The sequence below is a fragment of the Dicentrarchus labrax genome, unplaced genomic scaffold, assembly GCF_905237075.1.
Source record: "Dicentrarchus labrax unplaced genomic scaffold, dlabrax2021, whole genome shotgun sequence".
In the NCBI taxonomy this organism is placed as follows: Eukaryota; Metazoa; Chordata; class Actinopteri; family Moronidae; genus Dicentrarchus; species Dicentrarchus labrax.
In genome coordinates this window covers 15,007,230-15,033,230 of record NW_026136705.1, presented here as the reverse complement: position 1 = coordinate 15,033,230, position 26,001 = coordinate 15,007,230, and the positions used below count along the sequence as shown (strand labels likewise).

General features: G+C 39.1%; 1 protein-coding gene across 1 annotated transcript in view; it reads right to left on the bottom strand.

Annotated features, from left to right (window-relative positions):
• The window catches only part of snx19a (sorting nexin 19a), a 92,743-nt gene extending 66,742 nt beyond the window's left edge, over positions 1-26,001 (bottom strand). The window contains exons 1-2 of the mRNA XM_051401230.1: positions 25,698-26,001; positions 8,149-8,201 (exon numbers count right to left, since the gene is read on the bottom strand). The gene's annotated coding sequence lies outside the window, so the exon portion shown is untranslated. The remainder of the gene's footprint in view (positions 1-8,148; positions 8,202-25,697) is intronic.

Below are 26,001 nucleotides of genomic sequence, written 5' to 3'. Positions count from 1 at the left end.
GAAAGTGAAGCAGACGAGAAGAAGATTACTAACATCATTTAGACTGCATGGCATAAAAGGCCTGCACTGTTGTGACAGAGGTCACATTTTGTTGTGTATTCCATATAAGATCTGTTCAGTCCGTCAGTGTAAATGAATTGGAACGACGTGTGACAAGCGCGCTTATATGTGCGAGTGTGAGCTTGTGTGTAAAGAAAGGCTGGCCTAATATACAGACTTCAGCTGACAAGACATAGTCTGCAAAAGCATCTCCCACAGACAGCAGATGCGATTGGTCAGCCTGATGACAGCTCCCGCGGGCGATGACAGTGAACTATATACCGAGCAAAGATGGCATTCTCTTTTTCCAACCAGCCACACTTGTTTCTCTTTCTACCTGTAATCTGTAAGATGTACTCTCTTCCATACTTAATTTAGTTTCTTCTGTTATTTTGTTTTAGTTAGGAATGTTAAGTAATTTGTTTTCTTTGATTTTCTCTCTTTGAATTTGTTAGGGCACATTTGTTACCTTTCCAGTTGCATTTGTTTTGTTTGTTATGTTGGCCTTGACCACAGCTCCTTAATTTTTTTAATATTTCCACCTCTACACGGGACATAACATGAGCTGGGGTCTCTTATTCTTCCTATTGTGATTTGTGGTATGTTTGGCAAGCTGTTCTCTTTGCTGTGTGGGGAAATTATGGAGTTTTACATCAGTTATAATATAGTTCTGTGGTTCATTTGCTTTTGTAATGATTGCAATGACTGGATATTTATAATTGGTTTAACAAAGCTAAGGAGACAATTATGTTTGGCTCAAAGTAGACTGTAACATTCCACAACAATTAGTTACACACTGTGCATCTGCAGTTTGTTTCTGCTAGCCTGTGACAGTTATTGACTACAAAAAAAGACTACTCACTGTGACAAGACATACAAATGTGACAAAAATAACTTGGCACTAACAACTGACTTGGTGGAAAGGTTTGCACTGTATTTCACCAAGGTTCAGCATGTGCGTCTGTAAAAAGAAAAGCTTTTACAGAACGGGTAAAAGTACAGCTTGTACATACATAATGGCTGTGTTTTTTAGCAATTATCCTATGAGGACTAGACACACAGATGGCCAGCCTCTAGAGGCTGTGTCTAGTCTAAAGAGAAAGTCTAAAGGCTCCTTCACCTTCATCACTGAAATTTAAAAAGGTTAAACAACTAATAATGAAAACCATAGAACAAAGACAGTATGTAGAAACATAAATAAATGTTATAATTCTATTAAATAACTACATGTACAAACCCTCATTTATTAATTAACTATATAGCTGCTAATATGTTACAATGCTCATCCATCCCCCTCAGATGCAAGCTTCTGAAAGTCTGTTTTATGAGAAAATTAATATCACCCCCTCTCAATTACGAGTAATAACAAAATACTGAGAAAACAGTCAAAATTAATTACAATTTATTATGGCCACATATTCTGCCTATTCAGTTTAATGTCTGTCATTCTGGATGTGATCATTTTGCCCCCCCGGTACCGTGTATTTGGGCTCAATAAAGCCCTGGCTACTGGCAGGCGGCTATTAATACAAAAAATAGAAAGAATGTCTGTCCATTGGGTGTTTTATATTAATGTTTAATTAAGGCTTTATGGTTTTTTTTAACAGTTTGTACTAAACACAGAAACAGAGAAAAACTGATTATGGCATGTGTTTTAATTCAGGCCGTCTCACATACAACATGTACATATACTACAGATTCATCTTGTTTTTATTAGCTGATCAATGCTGCAGCATTACAAAGAAAATGGACGAGACAAACATCAGCTAAACTGACTTTTTCCTCTTTCGTCTGGTGTCTTCATGCCGACACTGAAGCTAGCTCTACATACACTGCTTGTTACTTCCTTTCACTTCAAAATAAAAGCATTTCCTGTTTACATGGTCTGCAGTAATAATAAATCAATTACCATTAACAGATTGACATATTTAACTCACATATTTACTGTTAAATCTAAATTGTATTATTATTGGATACACTGTAATAGAGTAAATAGTGTGTTTTTACCTCTTCTTTTCTTCACTTTTTAATCTCACCAACATGAGTTTAATTATTTAGTTATTTAAACCAAATAATTCACAACATTGCATGCATGTATTCATTCATAGTTACACTACCGTAGGAGCACAATTAGTGTCACTGTACTCTTCTTCAATTGTAGGTCAGTAGTTCAGATGAGTGGCTCAACGCTGTCTGTGTCTCTCTATAGAACTACTGCTTTTGTTTCCAAACGCAATAGATCACATGTTGTTGGGTGTGTCTTTCCAATAGCATTTGAGACATGATTCAGAACACTGAAAAACCATTATGAGCAAGCAAAAATCCTCAGTTTCAGCAATCAAGTAACTTAAGTGTGTGTATGTGTGTGTGTGTGTGTGTGTGTGTGTGTGTGTGTGTGTGTGTGTGTGTGTGTGTGTGCACTTACGGCACTAGGGTGTGTAGACACCACTGTGGTTTCCTGCACTATTGTGTCTGTGTTTGTCTGATGACTCAGTTGCACTTTCACTTGTGGTGAGCACATGAAACAAACTGGTCACTCAACCACATTTCCACAAACAAAACTCTGAAGCCTGAATCATATCCTCGACCACACACACACGCACACGCACACACACACACGTACCTTCACAATCGAGAACAATCAAGCACATATCTCTGTGTCATAGTCTTGTGCGGTGGTGAGGGTGTGAGGCACAGATCTACCCAAGTCTACACTGTTCTGCTCCTCAGCCTTTCCAGTGCGTGCAGACACACGCACAAGCACACGCAACACAGAAAACACACCCCACACACACAGACACATTACCTTGTGAGTCATGAAGTGTAGCTGTGAGGCTGGGAGGGAGGGAGGGACACATACAGACAGTGGTCTGCGGTGTCTTTCCTCAATGCAACTCCAACACAAGTTGCATCTACCAATCACATTCCTAAAACCCACATTACACCCCAACCCGCATAATGACGCATGACTATCAGCCTCAGCCTCTGAGCAAGCAGTAGCTTTAAAAAATCAAGAGTCATCAGAATTTTTCATCAGTACCTCAATATTGACATAGAGTTTTCACAAAGATAGTTGATAAAATTATTTTCTAGGAAAATGGTTATCAGCAAAAAATTCATTGAACTGCAACACAACCTTTAAAGGACCAGTGTGAAGGATTTAGTGGTGAAGTTGCAGATTGCACCAAGCATGTAGGAAAAAGTACGGTGACCACAAAACTCGCAAAAAACGGGCCTATTTAGAGCAACTGTTTGGTTTGTACTTTCTGTGCTACTGTAGAAACACGGCGGTTCAACATGGCGGACTCCATGGAAGAGGACTCGCTCGGCTCATTCTAAGGTAACGAAAAACACAACAATTCTTTTTTCAGATGATAATACACAAATGAAAACCTAAAAAAAACTTAAATCCATTCCTGCCAATAGATCATCCTAAATGTTACATAGTGGAGAATAATACAGATCAGTTCAATACAATTTATATCCTAATAGTGATATCAATGAAATGGATTTGAAGTTAGCCTTATTCCAGACGCCTGAGTCTCTGCCCACAGCTCCAATCATTTCAATGATTCAGTTTGTGAAGTGAAACGTAACGTGACACTGACCTCTCAGTTCAAACTTGGTGAGAGGGAATATGTGGTTGGTTTCCTTCTTTGTCTCTTTCAGATGCTGATGAGATGAGGTGGTGAGCCGAGAATTCAGTGACATTCCTGTTGTTTCCAGTAAAAAACTGTAAGAATTTCAGTAATGTGGCTGCCATCCCAGTGGCAGTTTGAACAACACTTAATAACGATAACAATTATATAAGAATGTAAATGTAATATTACTGAATCAAACCCAGACGGAAACCAGTTAAGTACGAATGCACAAAAGAACAGAGAATGGCATTACTGTTTTGTAAAAGCAGAGAATTATGTTTTGTTTTCAAATAAAGCACATAAAAGCCAACAATTATGAGGCACTTACACATGTGTAGTCTAGTTTTTACTGAAATAAAAAGAATGAGTTAAATTATTACTGTTACTGAAACTTAATTTTAGTGAATCTTTTAAATAAAGTATTGTTGTTCTGTACAGATCATATAGAGTCTGGTTTAGCAAACATTCAGAACAATGTAGAATGTTGCTTGCCAGAGACAGAAGTAAAAAATCTTTACAGTAAGAAATGGACTCTACAATGTAAATCAATTGATCTGTTGTTTCCCTTAATAATAGACTAAGAGGACTGCAGATATTACATTATATTCTCTAAGGTATTACTTGCACCTTCAGCTTTGTCTTGGCATTACAAAGCCCGGACATAATGTGGGAAAGTAATCAATTTTATTTTTCCTTCTAACTTCTTCAAACATGAATGAATGGTTTAGTTTTTCAGTTATATTGTCCATAAGTCCAGCACTGTAAAAATCTTTAAGTGCATTTCAATTGGAGAAATATATAATAAGTGAGAAGTTGAGGTAAAGTAAAGCTGGAGTCATTCAAGGTAATCCAAGTAACTGTTCTGTTCTGAACTGAAGACAGAATCTTCAAAAAGGCCATTAAGCCTTCCAATGAGCAGTCCTATATTATATTTTGCCATCTTACAGTACAAGCTGGAACATTGTTTTTCTATAGATTAAAATTTGTTTAGGCTGCTTGACATAATCAGTGTACTGTAAACACTAGAAAGTTCTCAGAGGAACAAACAAAAATAAAACAGTAAGACAAAATGTTTAATCTGTCTGTGGATGAGGATCTGCATCAAACTTGAAAAAAAATATGAGACAATTATGGGCTACATCTGCCAGACTTTTTTCATCAAGCTTAGTAGTTCATGAAAAGTCCATTTAAAAAAACCTTGACCTGCAACCTGATCCAGATCCACACCAAAAACTAATTACCTCAGAGTCAAAAACTTTGACCAAAATTTGAAAATATCCTGCTGAAAACTATTAGGGCCAAAAATATAACCTCAATGTTGCAGGTAACAACTAATGAGCTCATTATTTGTGCTTACTATTTCTATGTAAAATACTTGTTTTCCTTTCACGTGATTGTAGTAGCAATCAATTTTAAAACTTTGAGTAGCTTTATTTTGTCATTCATTAGTATATTTCTCAGATAGACCCAATAGCTCCAGTCTCAAAAATGTACTCTACGCAGTAAAACTGTGGTGTAAATGTGATGTATTTACCATTCATTTTTTAATGAATTATTACAATAATGTGTCTACCTACAGACAGACAGACAGAAAGACAGATAGCAACACTCTAGGTCCAAAATTCAGAAAAAAGCAAAATGAAGGTACATTTTGGGTTTGGCAGAAAAACAAATTAGGGTCACCAGCCAGATGGCCTGTTAATAATTAGGAAGCACGGCGTAGGGCCAGGTGTACATGGCTGTGCTTTTTAGTTTACCGGCTGAGACCGATGTGATCCTCATTGTCCAGTGTCCTTATCGTGACGTCAGCTAATCAAATAAAAGCAGCTCACTACTATTTGGCACTTTCTACACAATGTCTGTCTATGTTTTTGCTGTATGAAACATCTGTGTTACACGTTATTAGAGATGTGCCGCCACATTCCCGGGGTTAAGCCACCAAAAAAAAAACGAAGACGAAGAGAAAAGTCATGGTGGTCAGCGTTTTTTGCAAGAGGTGGCGTCTGAACAACGCAGGAGCCCAAGATCCAAGCTAAAATATGCAGCTCAAAAGGTTGAGAGCAGCTCGAAACTTGAGGTCATTATTTTTAGTCAAACAACGCATGATACAGTTTTATGGCTGGGTTTTTTTGGCAGGTACATTTTCTCAGTTTACCTGCCACTGGTAGATAAGCCAAAAAGGTACACACCATGCCCAGTGTTAGCAAAACATAAACCTGTGTCCATCTGCTACATCACACACTCTGAAAGAAATCCCTCAAACAACCATTAACCAGCAGTTCAGGGTAAAACTTTGAGACAACCAACACCCATCTGAGCTCACAAGGAATATTCTCCCCTCATTGGCTCATTACACAGGAATACCAGCACTGAAGGAATAGTGACATGTACAGTAAGGTGAACAGTGATAGAGAGGCTCTCCTCCAGCAGGCCACTGCTGTCTGCATGTGTCTGCAGCCGTTAATACAGTACTGCCACGCTGTGTCAGACGTGGTAATAGGCTTTTTTTTTTTTTTTTTGCTGTGACTGACTTTACAGACACTGAAGCTGACAAGCCGCATCCCGGGTTGATATCTTTGAGAATTGACAGAGGCAGAGTTTTGAGTGCAGAACAGTTACAACAAGGCACCCGAGTATATTTACCTAATGGGTTATATGGAGGTTTATTGCTCCATTGTATAGCAGGAAGAGATCTACCCCCCTCTCACAATGCCCTGACAAAACTCTATTCTCCGTCTCCTCAATAAAAGCCACTGATTGTCGTTACATTGACCTTGTATGAATGAATGGATGCCATCCATATTTATTATGCCAGACAATCATAGGATTCTTTTTCAGATCAATGTGAGCTGATAGGCAATCAAAGTGGAAATTCAAAGGAGATGGAAATTAGGAAGTGAATGAGATAAAATAACTGCTACCCAGATGGAGACCAAACATTCCCTTTTGTATGTCCTCTTTTTTTCGTCTCTCAACAATTTCATTTCAAGGCAACAGGGTCAGCCATCCAAACAGTGTGATCAGAAGGTGATGGGGAGATGTTGCTCAATTGTACTCATACTGAGTTTTTGTATAGGAGCCATAACGCAGGATTTGAACATCTGCAGGTACTAAATTCTAAATATGGTATTAACCATGAATAATTGTATCCCATTTAATAATCAAGCTAAATATGGTCTCACTTGAGTTGTTATTATATTGTAATTCTGGCATCTCTGTCATATACAGAATACTCTGAATTACAGTGCAGAAGTACAGCACAGCAAAGATCCCCCCTTTGAATAAATTCTCACTGTATTTACTCTTCTTTTTTTTCCTTTTTTTTCTTACTACTGCTGCTTTCTTTGCTGCAGTGCTCTGTGATTGGTTGAATACATGTGTCAAGTCACTTCAATGCTGTCAGGATAAGGAGTGTTATTGGCTGGTGCTCCAACACCACTCCATCCCCACCAACCGCCCACCTCCCAAAGCCGTGGCGTAGATGAGTGGGCAAGCAGATGTGTGCATCAGGTGGGGCTGCACTCCTGAAGAGGAGGAGGAGGAGGAGGTGGAGGAGGAGGAGGAGGAGGAGGAGGAGGAGGAGGAGGAGGAGGAGGAGGAGGCACTCGGGGCCATGCCAGGTAACAGAGCAACAGAATGGGGACAGTGGAGCAACTGGATGCCTTTCACTACCCTTGGTATATTTTCAATCACAGAGGGGCGAGCGTAGGGATGCAGTGGAGGGCTAATGCACCAGTGCTAGTTTCTGCAGTGCCGTATTTACCCAGAGAGATAAATTCAAATCATCCCAGCAAGTAGCATCAAAATGGTAAAACTAGGTCATATGAGGATAAAATACTTTAGGAAACAAAGATTCAAAAAAGCCGCTCTTTTGGGCTTACACTTGGGTTATTCGCCTTTTTATAACCACCAACAAGAGGTCGTACCACTCCATAATAGGACAAGAGACATGTTCATTTAATTTAGAATCTACTTTTTTCAGATAAGCCAAATCCATGGCCTCTCTCAAGTCTCCCTCAACCCTCTCTGACTGTACAGACTCACTGACAGGCTCACTTCAGGGCAGCACATCAAAGCTCAACAGTACTGGCGATGCTGGCTGGCATTGCACATAGTCCTCACAGTGACACTGGTAAAAAAAAAAATTAGGTCACACTAGTGCTGTGAGTCACTTCATGTGGTCCTCTGCCTTACACCATTGACATAAATAGCACCGACACCACACAGACAAAACAAAAACACATAGATTCTCACTCACACAGCGTGGCACTAAGGTGAAGTGGCCATCAACAAACTGTCGCTTTGCCACATCACACCAAACTTGGCACACAGGAATGGTGAAATGGGAGTGGAGATTTAGTTTTTTTTCCAACAGTGATGCTGGTATTGTACATGGTGTAGAGCAGTGGGTGTGACTTCCACCTGCAGGCCAGCCCAGGAAGTGAGGCTCGGTAAAGACTTGACTTACCAGAGGGGACTCGGTTACTGCTTTCCATCCACTGCAGAAGTTCACATAGGCACCTAAGGAAGAGAAAAAGAAGGATGAATACATCACGTGCGCCACCAGTAGCTGACCAAATCACCAAACACTGCCTAACAATGATTGCTGTCGTGCGTTACTTTTTTTTTTTCTCGTTCCAGTGCTCCATATACTTCAGTGCTGCTATGAAGTCTAATATTTTTATCAGAGCATGACTGACTGTTTTACAGATTGAGGTCAGGATTTGGCTCAGAGTGTTATGTAACTTGGTATATGGGCCAGAATAATAGTATTACATATGAGATTGCAGTTCAAGCAGGAGTCACGGTGGTGAAACGCAGGCTGATGCAGACTGCGGCAGTGTTTTCAGGCTGTGGCTCGGTGCTCATAACAGACAGACATGCCCCAGAGAGCATTCTAAGTCTTTTTTTCTTCTTGCTTCGTTTCATTTCTCCTACCCCATCAGTTTGTGTTCTCCCCTTTTCCTCACCCACGCGCCGCTCTTCTATTTCTTATATTTTGTTTTCTCAAATTCCCTGATGTCGCCATTGCTACACTTTGATGCTTCCACTTCCTCCTTCAGTCTCACTGTGACAAACTATCAGACAGACAGACAGACAGACAGACAGACAGACAGACGGACAGATACAAAGACATATAAATGTCACAGATAGATAGATAGATAGATAGATAGATAGATAGATAGATAGATAGATAGATAGATAGATAGATAGATAGATAGATAGATAGATAGATAGATAGATAGATAGATAGATCTCAGTTCATCCCTGTGTCTCGCATCTCATTAGGGTCTTGTCAATCTGTCATTGCCACTTCTGTTTTTTTTCTCTCTCTCTTGCTCTAGAAGGGTGGGATATCCGCATTGGTTGCTATGGCACCAGACAGCTCCTCGTTTCCTGAGACAACGGCTAACTGCGATTGTGTGTCTGTGTGTCTGCACAAGTGCGTGTGTATATGCATCCTCATGTCTAATTGTGTGCACGAGCAATGCACACACGTGTAAGGCAACTTGCGTTTAAGGTGTTGACGTGCAGCGAAGTGATAATCAGCAGTGTTTGGTTTACTGTGCCTCCACTGCAGTCAGTCAGTGTTTTAAATCTTCCACCTGATGACTTGTTTGATTTATTCATGAGATGTGAATGGGGTTACAGCTGGCATTCAACAATACGTATGTAAACACGTATAAGTACGTTCAATTTCTGTCAGTCCCAGATTTCAGTGTCTCAGCTTTGCCTCTATACTCTGTAAAATGTGTGTGACTTCACAGACCCAAATCTTAGGGGCATCCATCCCTGTTGACCTGCCCTTTCTCCTCTGTTTGCACTCCAGCAGAGGGCAGTGTCAGCTTGACACTATACTATATTAAGCAGTGACAGGGCTTAATTTCTGAGAAAACGTACTGACCTTGTCCTTTTTTTCTGATAAAAAGCGATTAAAATCTTGTTTTTAACACTGTCATTTTCTACCCACAATAAAGAGTTTAGCAAATATCAGAGTGACTTACAAGAGAAAAGAATGAGTAAGAGTAGAGGGGCTTCTAAGTGCCAGACGCAAGAGTAATTATGATAGACTGAAATTCTGTGTTTTCACCGAAAAATATTTAAAGCTCAAAACATTATATTTTCAACTACAATTTGCATAATTTTCACTCAACAAGATGTGATGAATGAGGAAGGGCTGAGTAAATTAAATTGATTTGCAAGAGATCTTCAAATGAGGGTGGCGAGAAGCTGTTGAAACTAAAAGAACTTGCTGCTCTGACAGCTGGGGTGGTAAAGAAAGGGAGCACTTGAGCACTTGTCTGTCTGTCTATCTGTATGCTTGTGTGTGTGTGTGTGTGTGTGTGTGTGTGTCTGTCTGTCTGTCTGTCTGTCTGTCTGTTCATGTTTGCGTATGTGCGTGTACGTGAGGAGGCCGTGGTGTTGGGTGAGAGGTGTGTTTTTTTCCACCCTGTGGGGCCTCAGGCTGGGATAGGATGAGGCGGAGCTTCGGGGAGGCGCAGCATGGGGCGGGATGTTTCAGCTGAACTCAGTGCACTGTAACAGCACTCGGGGCGGGAGGTCACAGAGTCCAGCATTCCTCTAGAGCGCTGTCTGTTTACACGACTGCTGCTGTGCCGGGGGGAGGTGGCAGCTCTGCATAACTACACCATCAGATAACACTCATTGCTTGTATTTATGTTCATCATCTACCAGGGAGATAAAAATCCTTTATTCATTGTTTCAAATACTGAAAACTGTTCATGCGTTTTAATTCGTTTAACCCTTACATTCTCACTGTACATAGATACTAACAGTAACAACAGCTTTGCAGTAGACTTAACCAAAGAAACATGATTTTTCCTTCTGTGTGTATTCAGTCAACTTCTTTTTATCCAGGCAGTAATATAGACATAGTGATATATTGTATGCTTCCTCCTTTCACCTTTGTGTTTTACATGCACAAGATACTGAGGAAACATGTGACTGTATGAACTCCAACCTAAACATAGTTGACAGCACCTGTAATGCACACAATTTGTACGCCTCACCTTTCAGGTCAACACTTGTCCATATGTGAACTAGTAGACAACACTGTTATTGCAATGAATGAGCCAAATGTAACTATAACTATTCTGGTGTTTTACCTTAATAAGTATATGCAAAATACAAAAAAAAAAAAATGTTTTGCTTCACTCTTGAATGAGCAGATCTTGTTCGTCATAGACTACATCAAATTCTGTATGAACACTGATACCAGTAAGGAAAATACCCAGACTCAATACCCTAGATCACCCCACAAATCAGATATCTTTTCAAAGGAATAAACATGTATTTAGCCAGAGGAATTTGCTACAATTCGAACTATCATCCGGGACATTAAAAATCTAATTCTTATGAACTATAAAAAAATTAAACAAGAATTCACAAATACAGTACAGTACAGAAAAAAATAATGCTTCACTCTTAGCCAAACAAAACATCTGATTTGCTGATCAAACATAAGTGTATTAACATAACTTGCTTAAGGGGCACTTACATTTACTCAATTATCCAGTCTTGATTGTAAGTTCATTGTTAATAATGGACTATAATTCACATCCTTGTCATAGTGAGGGTCAGACACCAACTTGTGCATTTTGTCTCTACATGGATTTCATATGGTACTGTGTGTGTACTGCATGTAAAAACACACTAATTCCAGCTCTGACAGGGCAGCCAAAATCAAAGTCAAAACTATCCCTGAGCAGGACCATGGGCTAGACCAGAGCTGAGATTATCTGGGGTGGGTCAGACTAAAGAGAACCAGTTCAACCTCCTCTCAAGTGGCCAAGCTTATCAGGTTATTTATGCAGGAATAGCTTGGACTTGACAGGGTTGAGTTGCTGCTGGCCTCTCTGTTGGGCTAATCTGGGCTGAACTTTGACTGTAGCTCCTCTGTGCTGCTGCTCTCACATCCCAGAGCCTAGAAGCCAGCTGGTCAGCTCCAGGGGAGCACAGCAGAGATGGGGAGTGACACCCAAGCCCTAGAGAGACAGTGCTCTGACTGTACTGTGGACTAGGGAGGGGGGTATGGCTGTCAAAGGCTCCATTGTTTGACAGGCCAGCATGGTTTCACGTGCAGCGCATGATTCTCGCTGCGGGTCTGAACTATAGACCAGTCTGACCTAAACTGTCCGGGAGGATGTAGCTGTGGCCTCCCTGGGCAGGTTAAAGTGTAACTGTGTCCGTGTTTTCTCAGGAAAGTGTGTTTATCTAGAGGACCAACATGGAGGCCCTTTTGTTTAACTAAGTAGCAAGGCTCGCCCTAAGAGTAAAGCTCTCTGAAACACACAGGAACCAGGTGGCCCTTCTCTGTTCCATTTACTGCTTGTTAGGTACAGTTTGCATGAGCATGTGTGTGCTTGAGTGTTTGTTTACATGTGAGGGAAAAAAAGGCAGAATGCAGATACATAGACAATCATATGTCTAGAAGATGTACATAACATAACATAAACTGATATTTTTTATCCAAAACAGCAGACAATGATACATAAATTCAGAGAATGAGAGGCACCTATTTTCTTTGGAGAGCGGAAGGGTTGCAGCCAATTAAATGCAAATAGTGCAAGGTAAGTGATCAGGCACAATGTGGCACTGTTAAATGGAAATTCTGGAATTCTTCAACCTGCCATTGTGACTATACATCATAACAACTTTGCACTAGCCGACCCCGTAGCAGAGATTCAGCAAACACAACGCTGGAAAAACAACTAATAACCACAAACCAACAAAATGTAATAAAACTATAGACCTGTGCTACAGTCAGAGCTCTTCCACCACTAGGGATAACTGACCACAAAGTGTTCCACCTACTTCTGGACTAGTTGGCAATTTTAGGCGGCTGTATCTGAATGAACACCGAACCAGTCTTTCAGTCAGGACTCTGGACACTGGACAAGCCACCAAGAAGACCACTTGTGCATCTGACCCCATCATCTTTGCAAATAATCTCAAGAATTTCTACACCCAATTTGATATCACGGTCCCTTCGTCTGGTATCCCAGGTCCTAAAATCAGTCTGCACTTCAACATTCGCTGTTACATTAAAGACATTTGTCATACCTGTACCTAAAAAAACACACCCATCAGAGCTAAACCACTACAGGCCTGTAGCTCTAACCACTGTTATAATGAAATGATCATACTTTCTTGGATCCCATCCAATTTGCATATAAGCAAAGGAGAAGCACAGATGATGCAGTGGCCTCTCTCCTGCACTGTCTGCTACAACACCTGGACACCCCCGGAAACTATGCCAGACTTCTTTTTATTGATTTTAGTTACGCCTTCAACACAGCGCCATCAGGTAATTAAAGAACTAAAGCACCTCCAAGTTCCATCACCACTAATCTGTTGGATCCATAACTGCTAACTAACCTGTAAGGGATGACAATTCACTATTATTACTGTTTTGTTCTATTCTTGAAACAATGTCAATGTCATAGACTCAACTCTTCAAATAAGTTATTAGAAAGCATGTAAGGAGCCTAGCTAGGAATAATAGCTATATTTTGTTATTGTTTGCCGTATACAAACACAAATGATGCCAAAATGGACTGAACACATCCAATTGTGAAGTCACAATGGACTGAAATGTATGTCTTTGAAAATGTCTGTTAAAGCAAGGGAATGGCTGCTTTGAGTGACATGTGGTTACGTATCTGATGGTTTCACAGTATACCATTTTTTGTTTTTTGTTTTGCATGACAAGGCCTGTCTGTAGGTTTACAATGGCTTATATTACTGTCAGGAGTATATAGAATACAAAAATGCTATTGTGTGTGTGTGTGTGTGTGTGTGTGTGTGTGTGTGTGTGTGTGTGTGTGTGTGTGTGTGTGTGTGTGTGTCTGTCTTGTATTGTGCAAACTGCAACATAGAAAAAAAATATGAAAATATGAAAATAACAAGAACAACTTTAACACTGCTTCCTTTTCAAAATAACATATTTCAAAACAGTTGTATAAACACAATAAACTGACATTAAATACTCAAAGTATTTAAGTATTCAAATATATATATATATATATATATATATATATTATTATATATTCAGCTATGGTGGTATAAGAAATATTTCTATCATACAGGAAATGAATACCGCTATATAAGATCATCATACATATACAGGGTCACTGCTGAATCACATATGTCAACTTCGAGCTCCTGAGAACAGCCTGTTTTCAGCTTTATGACACATTTTCCAGCTAATCCAAGGGGAGTTTTAAATAGCTTATAATAAGAAGTGGGATAAAGGGACACTTAATCCTTCAGTTTATCAGAAAAAATCATGAAAAACTGTAAAAGTAACTAATAACTAAAGTAGTCAGACAAGTAGAATAGTACCATATATGATGTGTCTATGTATATATATATGTATATATACTGTATATCTATATTTACATATAAACATAATCTTGACCCAAGTTCAGTATGTGGCTTTCATTTGATATTTATGGATCATTGCCGTGAGGCCGAAACTGTAGAAAGCATTTGACCATTATAGAATTTCTCCAGGATTTTACATCTTTTTAAACCGAAGCTACACCTTCTAAATGTCTAATGTATTACATATCTAAGTATCTGATTTAATGGCAAACTAGGGGATCCACAGCATCTGAAAACCGAGAGAAAAAACAATAAGACTTCCAGAGAGGATAAAGACAAAGAGCTATTTGTTGGCCTATATAGTTTTTTTTTCTGAGCAGTCAAATATTGTTTTCTGGGAAATAAAATCTACAATCCTAACTAACAGGAAAATAATATCTGAACTGCCCTCAATCGTTTTTTGTTTTGTTTTTAGTTTCAGCTTGCTTGAGTAAGGTACTATAATAAGGACTTAAAAACCTAAAACTTAGGTTATTAACTTATTAATATACTTACTAATTTCTCTGCTTAAAATAAAACTCAGTGGCCAATCGAGTATACCTATCTTCCCCTTGTTAGAAGGCTTGAATCACTTTTGGGCTGTGAAGCAAAATGTGCTAATCGCATTACTACCCCTCCAGTGACATCGACACATTCATTACAAAATTTCAGAGTTGGGTGTTGGCTGCTCAACTAAATGCCTTGTGGCAGCTGTACACCTTTATGCACCAATATTCAGTCAAGCATAGAAACCCAAGAGCAATGACAAGGTCTACTTCATCAGAGGCCTCACTGATTTTATGGCAAAGTGTTCTCACATATGTGGTAACCACAGACACCACACAAACACCCCTTTCAGTCCAAATACCTGTGTTTGCCATTGGTGTAATTAGGTTACCTGACCTCTGTTTGTGACCCTGCAGTCAGCCTGGGTTTCATGCAGGTTAGACATTGCACAGCTTTTGTATGCACAAGGAAACACAGGTTATTATAATAGAATAGAGTCTAGGACATCCTGATACACTGTATGGTACACTCTCTTATCATTTCCTGTCTGTCCATCACCTGTCCAATAAAGGCAAACATGCCCAAAAGACCTTTCTTAAAAACAACAAAAATACTGCAGGATCATGTTTAGTTCATAGCCAAATAGCAAGGTTGGCTTTGCACAGTCTGTACAGGTAGAGGTATTTACAACTGGTGGTTGATAATTCAATATTATTGTTTATTGACTTTCAGTGGAATTATATCTTGATGAAACCATAGTCATAGTTTTCCAAAATTCTGTTGCCTAAATTAAATGTTCCTTAGCTATGTGTAATTACAAACTAACAAACTAAGCCTCACTGAACTTGTAAAGCGCACAATATTATATATTTTATATATGTATATACTGATAATTGAAAATAGTTATTATGCTACATCTCTAGGCATATAGCCCTATAATTTAAAGATGTTCATTACCACAATAAATAGGGACTGATGAAACCTGTTAGCATAGTGAGTCAAGTCAAACTGAACTTATTTGAACTTACTGTGTAGTGTATTGCAACAGTAAATACACTGCAGACTGGAGTCTCTGATAATGGTGATAACCTGAAATTAACCTGTGACAGAACTCCCATGTGTTCGACATGGGTTGAATGTGACTTTGAATCAGTTTAATTTATATTTTGTAGGTGTGATGTTCAGATATCATGTTTGGGCTGATCATCATCATCATCATCATCATCACCAAACAAAAAAAATAAGCAGTAGTAATTTATTCATTTCATTTCTTTTTACTCACTGATTCTTATAATGAGTAACTAATCTATCAAGCAACAATTTTAAGAAATGAGGCATTTGAGAGGCAATTTCCATGTTTGTTATCCAAGATTAGGAGAAACTTTGGAAATGTATACTTATGCCTTTTGGTCTCCAAAGAAAATGCACACAAAGCAAGGATATCCCACATACTGGAAGCAGATATAATGCTTTTTTTTCTGGCCCAAGGGTCTGTATTTCCACTCATGCTGCTGATTCAGCCCACAATGCAGAGGTTTACTATGAGGAACGGATAGCAGGATAGAAAGGAGGATGTTGGGTACTTTTGGCAGTAAGGGAAAAAGGCGAGAGGAAAATTCTCATTTCATAACCTAGAGCACTAAAGTATGAAGTTCATGGCGCGATGAACACCCAGGGACATTAATGTTTTACAGAAATTATACCAATTTAAAACTTGCTCCAGGTGATTGATGGTTACTTGAATAATATACATTAGCCAGACCCACAATGATGGTTTTTACAACAAGGATTGTCCTAGGTACAGGTACTGTCATACTCTTAAGACTGACACTGCCATTTAAATAATATATATTTTGCCATCTTTTTTTCACCTTTATTAACCTGACTGTAACTGCTGGAGTCAGTGCTAAAACCACATGCAAGCACAAAGAAGGAATGACTGATTGTTGTGGTAGAAGGGATAATTGAATGCAGCCATCCTTACGGGATGATGTAGAGTGAGGGGAAATTCAGGGTTTACCAGAACCCAGTGTTTACTTTTGTACTCACATATGGTCATCCCTCATGCACTCATATAACTGTTTCCATATTGTACATTTTTATGCAGCCGCAAGTTACAGGATAGAGTTACACCAATAAATTGGCGGGCCAGTATATCGGCTGATTTTAGTTTATTGCCGATATATTGTATTGGTGTATATGTCAGCCAACAAGAAACAAGAAACTGCAGTACAGTGCCCAAGATATGTTTGATTACATAGTTTGTTTATCAGCTGCAAAATGTCCTCCTCTGTATATACTTTGGTCTATATCAATATTGGTAATCCAGTATTGATTGGGCTATAAAACAGTACACAACCAGATCACAAGATCAAGATCATCAATAATCCAAATTATAAATATTAATTTCTATAGTTGATAACATGTAAAAATTACATTGCGGTAAAAGGATGTAAAATGTTGTACTTGTGTAAAACCCACAAAAAGCTTTTTCATAGGAACACCAAATTAATTGACCCCCTATAAAGTGACAAAGTAGTACTGATCCCACTGTCAATCAGGAGCCCAATCTGAAGAATCCATGCTCATTATGTTGTATTTGCTGACCCTGAAACCGTAGGCAGCCTCTTGAGCCTGAAATTACAGAAAATCCAAAAAGCACACGAAGCTGGTTGAGAGAGTTCAATATCTAGTGAGCTGAAGAGACCGGGAGAGAGAGACACAAAACAAAACTGAGAGCAGAGCTAAAATGCCTGTGGATCTTGGAACTGCATTCAAACACAGAAAGAAGAAGGACTCACATTGTCCTGCTGCTGTGTTTTTTTGCGGGACGTGTAAGACGGCACTGCCACACTGTGATGACTTACTGGGACACTTGAACACAACGGAGTGAACATTAGCATTATTAGAAGCACATGTGCTTTTCCTACAACGAAATGTGAAAAAGGTCTATGTGCTCTGACATTAAAAGACCACCAATTCAGCATTTCACTTCTATAACTCATGATGGACAGTTTATAAGCTGGTTTCTGTGCTTAATTCAGAAGAATTACATTTTTAATTGCTATCTTTTAGCCACCTCACAGGGTTTTTAATGTACAGAAACCAATGGAAATATTTCTTAGCCAAACCTCTTTGCTAACCAAGGGAGTTGTTGCCATTAGTCAGTCCACTAAAGGAACATGTTCTCTAAAACTGCATAAATCCCACCTCCCTCTTCAGGATTAGTACACCCAAACTCCAACCGTAACCCAAACCCTAACATTAACCATGGCTGCACTCAAATAGTCAAACAAATATGTCCTATGTCACTTTCTAAACACTTTTTCTTGACCTCTGTGGAAAACGTCATGAGGTCATGGAAAGATGTTAAGGAGACTCTTAAGGAAAACCGCGACGCTAAGAAAATCTGACTGCACTTACACTAAGCTGTTTTTATAGAACAAACTTTATTCAGAACACATTGAAGATTAGTACAGTGACAAGGTCAAGTGCCATACAACTCAAGCAAGGTTTCCTGTCCAAAACAGAATCAGGTCTTCATAGAAAGGATGTTTTATATATTATACATAGATTACATTTAACCATCAATTACTCATAGGAAGTAAGAACAAAATAGATAAAAGGTATAGGTGTATAAAGTTCCCTGAGCTTCAGTTTTATACATTTGTTAAGTAGAGAAAATTCGCAAAATTTGGTAAAACGTTACTGGAGCATGGAATGTCTCTTTTCCTTCTATAAAGGATGGTCCCATGTATCCTAAGCTAAAAGAGATAAGAAAGGAAGCAGTGAAGTACCTTTCCTTTTGCATTTGGAGAATTTGAACCGCTCTTATCATGGCTGCCACTAAAATACTTCTGGGTTATTTCACTCAGTTATGAAGTGAAAAAAAAAAAAGACTATCACTAACACTGCCCATCTGTAACCTAAACCGAAAAATAACAAGCTGATTGGTTGAACCTTTTGGAGGCAGAACACAGCAGGGTATTGTTGGGAATACAGTTTCTCATAACTCTGTCTCCCACTGTACTAGGAAGATACATGTATATCTGCTCTATATCTACTATTACTAGTAAAAACATTTCTAGTATTATGTACTAGTAAAAAACATTTGGGGCACCGCAGTAGCTCACCTGATAGAGCTGCTACCCTATGCACCAAGCAGAAACTCACAATGACTTTGTAGATTAAATGATGTCTAAAGATGAACAAGTAGGCAAGTTACAGTTAATAACCTTTCTTTACAGTAGCCTCATACTGTGAGACCCTCAGTCTTCCTAGCAGGTTGATCACACCAGCTGGAGTCCAGGACACCAAAAAATGTGCTCCGAGGGGTTCTCTACACTCTTGCCACTCTTTGCTCCTCTGCACACATACAGCTCTGTCACGTGTGTTACCTGAGAAGGTTTAGGAAGGCAACATCTGGATATGTTCTGAAGGTTGTAATTTTAGAAGCTCTCCAACACTCTTAATCCCCTCACAGTATGTTGTTTATTTTGGTCCTGTTCTCTGGTCAATAGCCAGTTCTTAGAAGCAACGACCAGGTTACTGGGATTGACATGGTGAGACCCTGAAAAGAAGAGCTCTGGCTGATATACAGTAGAAGCCCTCCTCAAGTACAGTGAGCACAGAAAAAGATAACACCCACTCAAGTCACCCAGGCAATTTATGTCTGCTATATGCAACATAATGAGCTGGCAATTCAGTTGCTTTGTTTGCATTCTAGGAAAAGCAATTAAGCTTAGTACAACATCCCACCATATCCATTTGTCTTGTAATCCACATCTGGACCTCACAAGAAGTTTCTTAAAGTAACAATCTTGAAGATTTTTATTTAAATAAATGTCTGTTAAGTCACTACCTACTGCCAAATGAGGTAACACAATGGTGATTGAGTCTATGGCCCACTGATGAAAGTATTGCAATATGTGCATGAACTCTGTGTCTCTGGCAACATTCCAGGAAAAACTGTTGTATTAAGTTACTGCATTTGCTTCACATTAAAAGCATTAAACTGGCAAACTTATTATGAAGCAGTCAAGGGCAATGCAATGTGTTTGACCACTTTCATTTATCAAAAAAGCATCTACGAAACAAGGAGACACCAACGGTCATTTGCGTCATTTTTTGACAGCAGATCACTTTGAAATATTGCTGTGAGTAATGGAAAAGAAGGAGCAGCCACAGTGAGCTGTTTTAGCTTGTGCAGCATAAAATCAGATCATTGTTGCTCACAGAATGATGGAAAAAGGTGAAAGATTAGAAATATAACTCTGAACCAGCTTTTATAGCATGAATACAAGTGTACTGAAAAAGGCAACAGTTTTCTCTGAAGCAGGGCAGAGATGGAGAGCACCCAAGCTCATTCAGGAGATCTGAAATAAAATCTGATTTTGTTATACTTACACTGTAGTTTTTCCCCTTTTTAATCATTTGACTCTGTTGGTAGTGGAGGGCTTTCAACTTTGCTACACAATTAGTGACGCCATGTATAATGACAGATGACCCCCCCCCATTGCTATTAGCCACGATTTTGACTGAATAAACTGAATATATTAAATATATTATTAGAGACATTACTGCAGGCGTGTAGTACTATCTGATTAAATTTTGCTAAGGGTTAAGGATTCAGCCAGGGTTTAGACTGATGCGGAAATCAGACAAAGGGAAGAAAGCGAAGCCTAGAGTACAAAAAGCCGAGAGAGGTCTAAAGAAACAGACAGAAAAGGAAGAATGGAGCAAAAGATAAGGGGAAGGAGAGAGAAAAAAAGAGAAATGAGAAGGGGTCAAAAGGGCAGAGAGTAAAGGGAGAAAAAGGGAAGCAGCATGGTCATATTTTACAGCTGACAGCAAGCGTGTAGTCTGGCAGGCACACCAGGAGTTCGTTTGTTAGTCGTTTCTTTTACGAGTGGCTGTCCAACCTAAAAAAAAATTAGCAGGTTCAGACCAGTCCTCTTTACCCACTGCCTTGAAAGAAGGATATGGCTCCATAAAGTACTATACTGATTCCTTCTTCATATAACCAATCCATATGTAACCACAGACTCACTTGTACACAGCTGCACTAAATGCACATACAGTAAAAGGCTGCCTCACCTCACCTCACATACAGGTGTCAGGTCTCAGGCACATCTGAACGCAAAATCACTACATATGAAGAAGAAATCAGCACCAATGTGTCTCTAATGTGTTAATGAGTCTACAATTTATCTCCACATTACATCAAATTAAAGCAGTTCTGAAGACAGTTCTGAAGTTCTTAAGAGAGCTTAGCACTTTCTTTTCCATGTGATTATTCTTGTGAGTTTTTTTAATTATTTTTTTTAAGGCTCAATAATATACAACGGTGGGATAAAAACCTTTCCTGGACTGGCAGTGTACAGTTTATCTAAGCCTATTTGTTGGAAATGAGTGAATTCACTTATATAATGGACTATACGATCATAATAACAAATGTATCCTTTAGTAAAGTTTTAAATGACGTTGGTTTAACCTCTTCCACCTCTCCCTACCACAGATCCATTATTGTATTTTTCTAGGAGGGGGCAGGGGATCTTAAGTGTTAGATAGCCAGTATATGCCACATAAAAGTAGTATACATCATCTAAAAGTTGGGAACCTGGAGATTCAGTGCTGTGCTGTGTCAGGTTTTTCTAGTCATAAATCTGTAATATCATTGTGTTTTTGTTAGGTGCATATTCCAATTTTTAAAGTTTAAAGGGCTTAGAACATTACGACAGACAATTATGTCTCATAAATTGTTATAGCAATTTTTTGGTTGATACCATTTGTTACACAGATGTGGTGCAAAATGGTTAAAATCCCTCCAATATACCATATTAAGAGACCTTGAGGAACATCATAATAAAAATCAAGTAATTTTTGTATTTTTCAGTGGTTGGATGTTGAGTTCTGGAAATTGCTCAGAAACCCCCTTATTATCAATATACCCATGAATGCCCTAGGTTTTTAGGTTGTAGCTGTAAAGTCTCATCATGCTGTGACGCCCCAGAGCTCACAATATAGGGATTTTTAGAATAGGTGAAAATAACACATTTATACTGCATGTAAAAAACAGGTAAGGCATAGTTGTTGCCCAAATAATAAAAACTGCATGGGATTAGCATAAACTGGGCACGTCTGTAAAGGGGAGACTTGTGGGTACCCAGACTGTTTTCATTCAGACATCTTGAGGTGAGAGGTCAAAGGATCTGCCAGTTCTCCCCCCACCAAAATGTTAGGTAGTTCTTATCATGCTGATGTATATTCAAGTGTTCATTATTCTGATCAGTTATATTTAGTTATTTGAAGCTATGAAAAGGGGGTTTCATGTCATGATTGACAGCTGAGCCCTGCTTGCAGTTGAGTCGGTTGGGTGTATGGGCAGGACTTTGATAGTGTGGCGCCAACCCTGATCCCTACTGCACATACTCTGGCTCAGAGTGGCGAAAGATGGTAGCGACCGTATATGGGATATTTTGGCTCGATTTTTGTACAGTGGGAGGAAGTGGAGATGCAATGTCCATTTTTTATACGTCGATGGTTTGTACCAAGACAGTAATGTCTGCCAAGGAAGTAGGAGTCCTAGTGGAGTTTAAGAGATTAATGACAGAGCTGCACAATTTAGATAACATTAGACTAATTCCTCTCACTCAGACTTAAGAACATGATTCTAAGGAAAAGTAAAACAAAACTGGTTTATAATGCCTGTGTTTTGATGCAGATAGAAATAAAATGTCTACAATAACTGCAAATATCAACTGTCATAAATATTCATTTGTGCTTAAATGTTTACAACATGAAGCATTAACTTTCAAATGTCTGCTCCCCAGTTATACCCAGTACTATATCATATGACATGGGTGCCTAATCAGCCCATCAAAGAAGAACAGGGTTATTTTTATTAGGAGATATTTCTTTAATATGCAATCACAGACCAGCACTGCCACTAATGCTTTGGCCTTTGGTTTGTTTTGGGATTATTCTAAACCGTTTAGTGAAATGGTGTGTGACCACTGTAATGATACTGTCTTTTCAGCCCTAAGCCTCATGCAAGTTACCACATGGAAACCGTTTTTCTGTCACATCCACTGCCTAAGCTTAACTTTGGCATATGACAGTCAACTCAGTCCTTTAATTTTTTTCAAGCAAATAAATTAGATTTTTGCTACCAAACAGCAGTAATCCCCAATAACCCTGGACCTAATGTAAATATAATAGCCCACACTAACATGCATGAGATCGACACTTAAGGGACATATTAATTAATTGCCTTAAATTACCTCAAGCCAAAAGCTGTGCAATGTGTCTACATCATTTATCCTGAGCCTGCTATTTATGTTTTCATCATCAATGTGCAATATCTCCCCTAACAGATTATATAATTACAGAACATAAGAGAACAGTACCAGCCTTACAAACATCTAGTTTGGTACCAGTAAAGATTCAGCCTCAGCCACCGGCCACAGCAGTGTGACCTTCAAGCCCGGCTGTTGTTATTTTCCATAGAGGTCAGCAGCTAAGAATGTGAAGCATGCAGAGCCTGAAACATGCCTTTCTCTTCCCAACAACCCCCACCACTTTTTTTTGTAAATCATTTTTGCCACTTCTCCAATACAGTACCACCATTTATGTTTGTTTAAAATAAATGTACAGTTCAAAGCATACTCTAAAGTAACTCCATCATCCCATATGTCCCTTTCTTATCTGCTTCTGGGCCTGCCCCACACTTTCCTAGGTTTATAGCCCAAGGCATTGTGAGCACGATCACTAAATATGGTGCCATAATGACGTTGGTCAGTATTTCCAAGAGCAGTAATCATCGGAGAGACCTGTGAAAAAATAGGAGAGCTATTTTAATCTGTTTCCCTGCAGGATATCCTTGGACAGCATGTAGACTTTCAAACTCCTAACTCATAACAAATGTTAACTGGAGTTGATGGTCAGGCCGAAGCAGTGTGCCTAACCTTATGGCTTTATTTTAACCTTGTTAAACTGTTCTTATATGAAACTAAGGATTGCAGTATGAATGTCATGTAGCTACTACAACCTGTAGAAAGTATACCAGAAATCCATCTGCATGTACCAGATATCACAACATGAGTTGACACAGAGCCAACAAAGCCAACAATTGAGTGGGAAAGTTAGTTAGTTATGTACAGAATCAATTCAATAATTGATCATGAATAACTTTAATGTAAAGATCCCCTGCAGACATGTAGTAAGACATATACAAATGCACAGTTCCAAGCAGAATATTTGTACATATACAGTACAAATACTCTGCTTGGAACAATGTGTGTCTGATATGTTTTGCCTGCCTGTCCTGCCTGCCAATGCTCGTAGGCCCAACCCCTTAAAAATAAGATCTTAAATGAGCACAGAGAAACTTTCCACTTTCAGCAGATGAATGTGAAAACATCCTTTTAGTGTCAAACTCTGCACGTACATCATTCTGCATAGTGAGGCTCAAACATCCAACAGTAGGATAAAGAAGAAAAACATATTTTTGACTGGAGGGGGACTTTAATCATTCTGTTAAATCTATGCAGCAGAAGTTAGGGATTGCTTGGAGCAGAAAATCGAACATGTAGTTAGTTAAAGACCCAGATACTGTTCTCAGGAGTTACTGAGACAACAACACGACTAAAAAAAGACAGTAAATATTGCTGTGAAGAGTTACACACAGCAAGACTCATGACTCCAAATTAATGGTGCACCATGTCATTTAGCTTGTTTTGTGGTTTTCTGCCCACTAGTGGCTAAAATGGTTTAATAGAGCTTTAAGGTTATTTATCAAGTGTAGCCCTTTTATTTAAACCTTTCCTTTACATCTTGTGGAAGAAATAAAATCCAAATGATGAACGGAAGGCTATTATAACTAAAGATAACTAATTATGAGTTAAAGGACATTTTGTTGTCTGGTTGTAAAATAGAGGAGAGGTCTTCACAGATCCACTTGGTGCCTAGTAGTTGAATCAAATTAGGTCAGGGTAGGGTTTTGATCTCTTGCCGTGTGTTTTGTTTTTTTTGAAAATGTTTAGTGTTGCAGTATGTTCAGGTGGCCCTCATTTTAGTTTGAAGGTAATAATCTTCAGGCCAATTTCAGCCTAAGTGGTCTGACTGTCATCGGGTCATTACCACTAGAGTGATCAATTCTGGCCTTGTCTGTCAACATCATTTAAGCTGCCAACAATGTTTAACACTGCTGCCCTAAACCAAGCAGCCACACTATTTTAGCAGTTAGCAATCTAGCTGTTTACTACAAAATCGTCCCTATTTCGTTCATTATGCACAGCACAATGCATGCAAGCATCTATCATGTCCTTTAGGATCTGTTCATGCTTACACATATTTGAATGTGTCCACTGAAAAGCAGCTCTGAGCACAAACAATGAAAAACAACATAAAGCAATGATTTTAGTGAACGTAAATACACTGAACGTAAAAAATTGCCAGAAAGAATGGTATTTTCTGTTACAAATGCCAGGTGTACGTTTTTTCAAAGAAAACCCGCCCACAATGTTAACCAATCCAGAATCAGAGGTAATCTACCAGCAACACTCTAAACTGAATGAGTTGTTTATAATGTTATTCTAATGGCAGTAAGGGTACTACAGAAGATTGGTTTACAAGTAGACTGCTATTTGAACCAGCAGGAGTAAGTCCTGTCTGCTCTGAAGTGAAGACATCACACTGTCCTGTTGCTTCCTGTGTGTGTGTGTGTGTGTGTGTGTGTGTGTGTGTGTGTGTGTGTGTGTGTGTGTGTGTGTGTGTGTGTGTGTGTGTGTGTTTATTTCTGGACACGTGAGATGTCTGAACAAATGAACAAGAGAAAACAAGACATACCCTGAGAGAACCAGAGCAGCTGAGTCTAATCCAAAGATGAACCACAGACCAGCCAACACATCATAAAATTCACCCCCACATGTGTGTGCACACAAACACACGTACACAAGGAGATAAATAACAGCTCATGTAAAGACACATTTTATGAGTGCTACAGTATCGTACAGTTTACTGAAGGTTATTAGAGCAGTTGTACAAGAAGGTAAAAACATCTATATTGATCCTGGTTGAAACCAAACAAACTAGAGTAACTTCAGCGGTTTGTGAGTAACTTACCCTTTTCCACACAAGTCTGCTTGCTGTCAGTCCTTCATACCAGCCAGGCAAGTTTGTTCCTCAGATTTCTTTCGTCTCAAGATGGAGGCAGAAACTCCCCAAACACAATTCCTTTGCTCTGAGTTTTTGTTATTTTGAATCTACCAGGTCCAGTTCTACTTCTCTCCTGCTGACTGCTGCACGAGCTGCTAACGTGACAGCATTGATAAACAACCAGTTGGAATGAGAGAGACCACAGGTGCATGCTGACTCCCAGCGAATACAAACAGAGAGAGGCATAGACAGCTCAGAACAGCACAGTATG